This window comes from Sinohyriopsis cumingii, chromosome 8, assembly GCF_028554795.1.
Source record: "Sinohyriopsis cumingii isolate HCF-2022 chromosome 8, ASM2855479v2, whole genome shotgun sequence".
NCBI classification, from domain to species: domain Eukaryota; kingdom Metazoa; phylum Mollusca; class Bivalvia; order Unionida; family Unionidae; genus Sinohyriopsis; species Sinohyriopsis cumingii.
This window is the reverse complement of record NC_142968.1, coordinates 21,059,385-21,067,545: the sequence shown is the minus strand read 5'-3', so window position 1 is coordinate 21,067,545 and position 8,161 is coordinate 21,059,385.

Below are 8,161 nucleotides of genomic sequence, written 5' to 3'. Positions count from 1 at the left end.
TAACCATAGTTCAGCCAAGGTCTTCCTAACCGTTGGTTAACACCTGTACCTGAGATTTATCTCTTGAAGTTTAAACAATGCCACATAATGGGCACTGAAACAACCAGTGCAATGTGCTTTACTTTTGTTGAAATAAAATTTTAATGTAAAACGTACTAGTATTATGACGTTTTTCTTTTCAAGTAAACCAAAGTTTAATTTGTTTTTCCTATTCTTGTAACATGTCATCAAAGATGACAATATGTGTTTGACTCAAATCAGAAAAAAACCCATCGCGTTCCCGAGAAAGCTTTCTGCAAATGAAATGGATTCTCTTTGACTGTCTGAGAGTAATGTGTAATGCCGATTGCCACTATTTGTAATACACTGTGGTTGACGATCAAAAACTAGGATTTGTGTTTAGTCAAACGTTCCACAAAGTCAGTTTTCCTTGAACCACTGGGTCCAACAATCAACATGTTCAAGGGATGGTGAAGATACAATGCCTCCCTTTTTGTCAATCACTTTGAGAACAAAGCAGAGGATGATGCAGCCACAGCCATGGTATTGAGAATTCTATGATTGCCATCAACAGCACAAATAATATTTATACATTTGACACATGTTTAACATTTTTCAAAACGTGTAACAGCAAAAATGTGTTTACTTGTCTGTGTACAAGAATTAAAACACAGAACCGCACAAGGAATAAATGATTCCATACATCAGCGTTTCACAAATTAAAATCATTGCAGCTGCATATAAAAAGTGTACAACATTCTCGATCTGTGTCATTAAACTTATGTACACTCTCTGATGTCCTTATAGTCTCTGTGGAATTGTCTATGATTTCTCCTGGAATGTCATTTCTACCGTATTCTTTTCTGTACAATACTACTACTGTACTCCTCTCGTGGACTTGTAGTATTAGTAGTGAATGGGGGCGATTGCGGGTCTAGGGGACTTACCATTAAAAACAGGGTCTCGGCACTATAGGGTCTATGTAAATTTAACATGGGGAAAACTAGCCCGGTACTAGATGGTCTATGTAATTTAACATGGGGAAAACCAGCAAGGCACTATGGGGTCTATGCAATTTAACATGGGGAAAACCAGCAAGGCATTATAGGGTCTATGGGAATTGAAACTGGGGAATACAGGACCGGCACTATAGCGTCAAGGGGAATTTAACAGGGGGAATACAGGACCGGCACTATAGCGTCAAGGGGAATTTAACATGGGGGAATGGGTCTGTTGAGGGTCAAGGGGAATTGAACATGGGAAAATTGAACAGGGTGGGTCTGTATAGTGTCAAGGGGAATTGAACATGGGAGCACAGAATATCGAATATAGCCTCAAGGGGAATTGAACATGGGAATAGATCGTGGGACTGTCTAGCCTCAAGGGAAATTGAACAGGATGGGACTGTCTAGGGACAATGGGGAAATTGTATAGGGCCTGTCTAGGGACACTGATGGTAGAGGGTCAAACACAACAGAGACAGAGACAGACACACACTAGTACAAGCCGGAGATTTATATATAAAGCATTACCAAGACCTGAAATTTTGCTGGGGTGTTCAAAAATGTTCATAATTGTAATGATGCTATAAATAGCTATAATCAAGGAAAAGCTCAACGACAAAATGGATGTGACTAAAAGTAACGCTAAAATGACGAAATTGTCCCAGAATAAACATATCCCCGAAAATTAAGTTACAATAGTTTAGACTAAAATGGATAAACTTAGTAACTACTTACAATATCAACTTGTGTGACGATCGTGGATAAACACCCATGTATCTATTTATAGCTATAATCAGCTGAAATTCCTATGAAATCTCACTATCTATTTATAGCTACAACTTGTGGGTTATTCCTTTGGAAAACCCCACTATCATTTTATAGCCTCAGCTTGAGTGACGTTCCTGTTTATGAACTCTAGTACATATGTATAGCTACAACCTGTGGAAAACCCCAAGTCCATATTTATAATCTCAAAATTTCCAGCATCAGTGACGTCACTGTACTGAACACTAGGGGATAAATGGCAACAGTGTTGCAAGTGGCTGACCTGAATACGCGCTACTGTAGGTAGGTAGGTAGAGTGTATTTGATAGGGATAAAGTGAGTTTTATAGGGACAAACAGAGACCAACTCACACACACACACGTACGCGCGCAGACATACGCACACACACACACACACATACACACACACACACAGAGGGAAGAGGAAAAAAACAAACCCCCAAATATACTATCAACACAGAGGGAAGCGGAAAAAAACCCAAGATATACTATCCACACGGAAGGGAAGGAAAACAAACCCAAATATACTATCCATAGAAACTTACGCGAACGCATACAAACCCCAAATGTACTATCCACACAACGTCGCTAACACGTACAAACCCAACATATACTATTCACACAACGTACGCGCGCAGACATACGCACACACACACACACACACACACACACACGCACACTGCATTGGGTGACAATAGAACGGGTAGTACTTTAGTCTGTAGTGTTTTGAGAAATGGGCAGACTTAACATTATATTGGAGAACGAAAGAAAGAATGGTAAAGAAAAAACGTAGGACACCATTTTTGGTTTGTTATTTTTTGCGGTATTATAGGACAAAGATAACTAAGACAACCTCACATTATATGTGAGAAATGTTCATTGTTTTCATTCATTCATCAATTTTATAAAAAGGTATTGTAATATCTATTGTCAACTGACAACTTAACATTTTGCTGTATATCCTGTGTTTCGTAGCACACGCTACTAACAATGTTGAAGAGTTTTCACATATCTAAGGCGGGGAAAAAAGCAGCACCAAAACGCGCCCTGTTCTAGGAATCACGGTACTAATTCAGTCCCCATAGTAAACCTATGCAAACCCCACGATCTTCAAAGTTCAATAACTTACAGCTTTTGAGTACTCATGATCAAACCTATATTTATCAGTATAGATGAAACCTGGATGTCAGCTTCTGTGTAGAGGAAAAGATATGACCCGCGGCATTTTCTGGACCTGCATTTGTTTGAAACATGTGCTTTCAATTCTGCACCAAAGAGTCAGGTGCTAATTTTAGTAATGAGTGATCCAAACTCAAGAATGTTAAAGGACTGAAATTCCATCAATAAAACAATGTCTCTATTTTTTTCACTTACAACTAAGATAACCTCTCAAAAGGTTCTTTTTCCTACAACATAACTTACATTATTAACCAATCCTGGTCAGCCTAACCCATATAAATACTCTATTTTAGGCAGGCTGGTTCCCATTTTTCCATACTATTAGTACGTGTGTCCTCTATCGACAGTCTAAACTCAGAGAAAATAGGTCGAACATTGGTAAATTTGTTTCTGAACGCATGTTTTGGTTTTAGAATTCAGAGTTAAACATAGGTAGGGTCATACAGTGCATACAGTGCAATGACACTCGCGTTATTCTTTAAAAAGTCATGTGTTTGTTGCCTTTCTGAGAAGAAAAAAAAACGGTAGACCTAATGTTGTAAACTTTTACGTGACATATTGCAGTGCCAAAATAAGGATAAAGCTAAGATACATGAATTGTCCAAGCTCGTCAACTTAAGATTTTACTTCATCCAACGATTTACTGATAGAAAAAAAAATCATCGTTATACAATGGTTAGGGTGTAAGTTTTTGGAAAAAAATGACATGACAAATGGAACAGCTCACCTATTTATGGTAACTACTGATCACATTTTTGGAGAGGCATCTTCAAAATGAACAAATACTATTAAGGTTTCAATAAAAACTACTATGAGAGAGAGAGAGAGAGAGAGAGAGAGAGTATGTTATTCCTACTTTTAAAAAGAATTACGACAATTACGTTTGTTTTTATGGCATATTTTCCCTAAGAAATTTTCACGGAAACACACATTACACTTAGAAAATAAAATCCATCGGAAAAAATCCACCATTGTAAAATGTCACCAGAGTGAGCTGCTGACAAATGCTACTAAAACGTACTCACAGAATAGTACAATTAAACATCATTCCTTGGTGTATTTTGCAATAAGACTGATACAATTTCCATGGGATCGCCCATGGTACGATTGTTCGTGCATTAGTTTAGTTTTTTTAAATATTGTTTTATATATAAATAGTCTATAGGTTAGACCCAGTAAAGCATGACCATTCTCGTCACGGTGTGAATAGCTACTCAAGTCAATTCGAAGTGAACGCGGTAAGAAAATAAGTATAGCCAATGAAATGGCTTACAAGGGGTGATGCATTGTTTTGTTCTAAGGCTGTGTGCCAAAAGTGTGTGCGTGTTTTGGAAAATGGTAACAATCGGATATTCAATTTTCTCGTGACACTTATAAAGTGAAGAGTCTGTGCAAGTATCAAAAGCCAAAGTCATATAACTTTTGTATTTTGTACGGCTTGTAAAGATTTCCACTTTAGAAAATGTGAAGTATCACAAGTTATTATCACAAACAGAAGTGGAACATAGGGGCTTGCAAGAAAGAAAACAACTCAGACAGTTGGTGTCATCAAGAGTGCTAGAGACGGTACCCGAACTTGCTTGCTTGCTTACTTGAATTAAAGTGATTTTCGCTCCAATGGAGCATGTATCACTGGTTTAATCACGCACCGCGTGATTTTTAATTACTCCTGGGGAAGGAAAGAGAGCCTCATCCCCCAGGCCTTTATGTACTCACAGAGTACTTTTAAATTTAGCCACTCAGGTGTAAGACTAATTAGTCCTTAACAACCTGACTGAAAGGCTTTAAACATGAGTGGGAATAGTCTCACCACACACTCATTTTTCTTAGTTGGATTGAAATGCCTCAGGTGTCAACCCAAGCAGTATGTAACGCCCGCTACGATTGGTCGGCAGCGATGACGTCACATTAAATCGTTCCACATTCTGCCACGTGTACGATGTCCGAGCGTGGTAAAGGAGGGAAAATGTGCTCAGCAAGCCAGCCATGGATGTTAAGTACTCCCCAAAACGCCAGCCCGTACTTATTTCAAATCAAGTCCAGTTTTTGCTAATGGACAATAAAATGTACCAATAATGTGTTAGCCACCTGTGCAATTAGTTCACATCTAACGATTCTGTTAAATTTCCTACTTCCTAACGTATCTATCTAATATTAGTACTTAGTGTACATAAATATAGCCATACTGGTCTTATTTAAATTAATATGTCTAAGCGACATATAAAAGTTTTGTCACTGTTAGGTTTAACAAGTAAAGTTTATTGCGGTGTTCCAATGGGTCAAGTTTGTTTCGAGAATAGTTTAGTCAAGGAGGGATACCAAGCCAAATATGGTTCCCGATTTAATAAAAGGCAATCTTTTGGAGCCCTAAAAAGGACTATTTTTTCTGCTAGAAGGTACCACGTCTCTCTTTCGCCCTCACGATCTTTTCCGCACTCCTAGTCTCATGATTCTTGATATCAGGAAATGAGTAGCTATGATGGGCGGCACTGTAAGCAGCGGCTTCTACCAGTTGACTGAGGGGGTATCCATTGTAGGCTTGTCTGTAGAATTGGGGGTGAACTCTGACCCCAATTTTTTTTTTTTTTTTTTTTTTTTTTTTGTGAACTTGAAGCTATGGCGATGTTTTAGGTTCTAAGATGGCGGCCTCCTCTGACGACAGGCTTTCTCACAGGATAAGGTCTGCTTCTTCGGAAAGAGAAGAAGAACTCTTTGGTGTCGATACGACAGTCGACAAAGCCTCTGTCAGGTTCAGGTTGCTGCTGCTGCTGTTGCTGCTCTCTCTGCTGTTTCTGAAGTCTGTACTTCTCTGTCCATTCTTCTTTCTCCCTGTTCATTTCTTCTCTGAAGAGCTCTTCTATTAGGTCTTCAGTGACTTTTAACATTCTCACATTCTCTACCTCTTCTGGCTTCGGTATGAGACTGTGTCTGACCCTATGCAAATTCACGTAGGCTTCGTTTAGCTTAGCTAGTCTGGAGCACATCTTCGTAGGAGGATGAGTCGATAATGGATGGTTAGACTGGTGACTGCCCCGGTTTTATTGTCAAAGCGCGGACGTGAAGGAAAACATCCCGCCACGGTTTTCGAGTCGGAACGTTCAATGAGTGTCATGAGAGGGATAGTAAGAAGTCAAAGAGCATGAATCATGATTCCTATAGCAAAACAAACCACAAAGGCATTTTTCTTCAAAACACAACATTTTTTATTCAAAATTACTTAACACTAACAAGTAACTATAACATTTTAACAATAACTATTCAATTTAACATCAAACATTTTTTTCAAATCACAAACATTTTTTAACTAACACATTATTTTGGACAAGGCTGACAACGTTGTGAATGAAATTGTGATTTTCACTGATGGAAGTCATTAGGCCATTGATTGACACTACGTTTCCTAGCTTGAAACAAAAGATAAGTATAATGGTCACAAAACCATCGATCTACTTTCACGTCGTTTGTAGAAGAAGAACGAGGATAAAAATGAGTCACTAAATGTTTTAAAGAATAGTCCAGACTGCGATAATGCAGAAAGTACACACAGTACTGTCCACACACCAAGGAATCTGTGCCTTGTAATTTCACATTATTGAATGAGCATTTCTTCTCATAAAGTCAGTGATATCGTCTTCCAGAGGAGGCAATCCATACGAATCGAAATATTCCACACATCTTTCTTGAGGAAAGTAGACGGCTACCCAGTGGGTTCCTGGGAGATGACTGTCGTCCGTGTTGATCACATAAGCTTGATGGTCTTGAGGTTTGCGATGAGGGAGTTCATCTTTAGCACATACGACAGGATTCCAAGAAGCAGTGTACGAACTGTGATTCAAAAGGTAATAAAGTTCCCAGGTATCCATGTTTTGTGTGTTTTTTTTCTTTACAGGTGATGATAAGTGATCAATTCGATCCTGACATTTTGCTTAAAAATGTCTGACAAGTAACCTTTCTTCGCCTCGTCTCCCAACTCTGATCCAAGAGAGCTTCGATGCGATGGATCTCTTGAGTTGTTAATGGAGGACAAGAATGTTCACGCAAACCTTTATACCACTGTTGCAACACGTCTTCTTCCGAGATGAGACCCCAAGCTTCGTCCAGATATTCGTCCAATTTTTCTTCTTGACTCAACATCAGATATTTGTCGTGTTGAATTTGACTGGGATGATCGTTGTGACATCCATAGCACTCTTTCTTGATCAATTCCTTCATTTTTTCTGCCAAGACTATAGCAAAACAGGAGACTAAATGGGCTTCTTGTTCTGGCCATCGGGACTTCATCATGAGACTTCTTCGCCTTTGTCTTAAGGTTATTCTTTCATGGTCTCCTCACATTCCATGTCCAAAGTTTCTCCACTAGGTAAAGAGGGATAACAGTCTTCCATGGTTTCTAATAGTCTAGAATGACTTCTCTCAAACTGTTGATTTCTATCGTATTATCAAATTTTGCATACAGGATGACGTTCACCGTCTCTGTTAGATTTGAAGCAAACTGAAGTTCCACACGAATCTGGCTGGATTTTATAGGGTGGAAATGTCCGTCGTCGCTGTCTTCACTTAAAATTCGTTAGAGAACCGTTTTCGAAAACGGAGTTTCACTGTAACTTTCCCTTTGAAGAATGGAATATTTTGTCCCAGATCTCCTTTTATAGCAATGTTGACAGTGTCCAAATACGACTTACTGACAGGCAAATAGTGAGGATGTACAAATTCACGGTGTACGTGATAGGTGTTTGCACCTTCCTAGTCATTGTTCGTGGTATTATCCACTTTGAAAGGAATGACACGCAGTAACGGCACAGAGGTGTGTCCCACCACGTTGTACTCCACCACATCGGAATACACAAAGATCAAATTCAGTCCTTGGTTCAGTTCTACCGGGTTTCCAAAAGCTCTATAAAAATCCATATTACTGTTGATCTTGGGGCTCAAATTGTTTGCTACCATTTCTGCATGTCCACCCAAAATTTCAAGCAAACTACCATTGAACCTGAGGGACAACGTGTCCGTATCTTGAAATTTGATCACGAGACGATGAGCCACTTTATGGTACTCATTCTTCACACTTTTTTAGGCTCTGTTCAGTGCTTTGCCAAAGGCTAAGTTTAACCTGTCCGCAATAGTGTCCACCAAATGTTCACCACTAAAATAATAACCAGAAGGAATTTTCAAGGTGTAGATAATGAAGGCTGG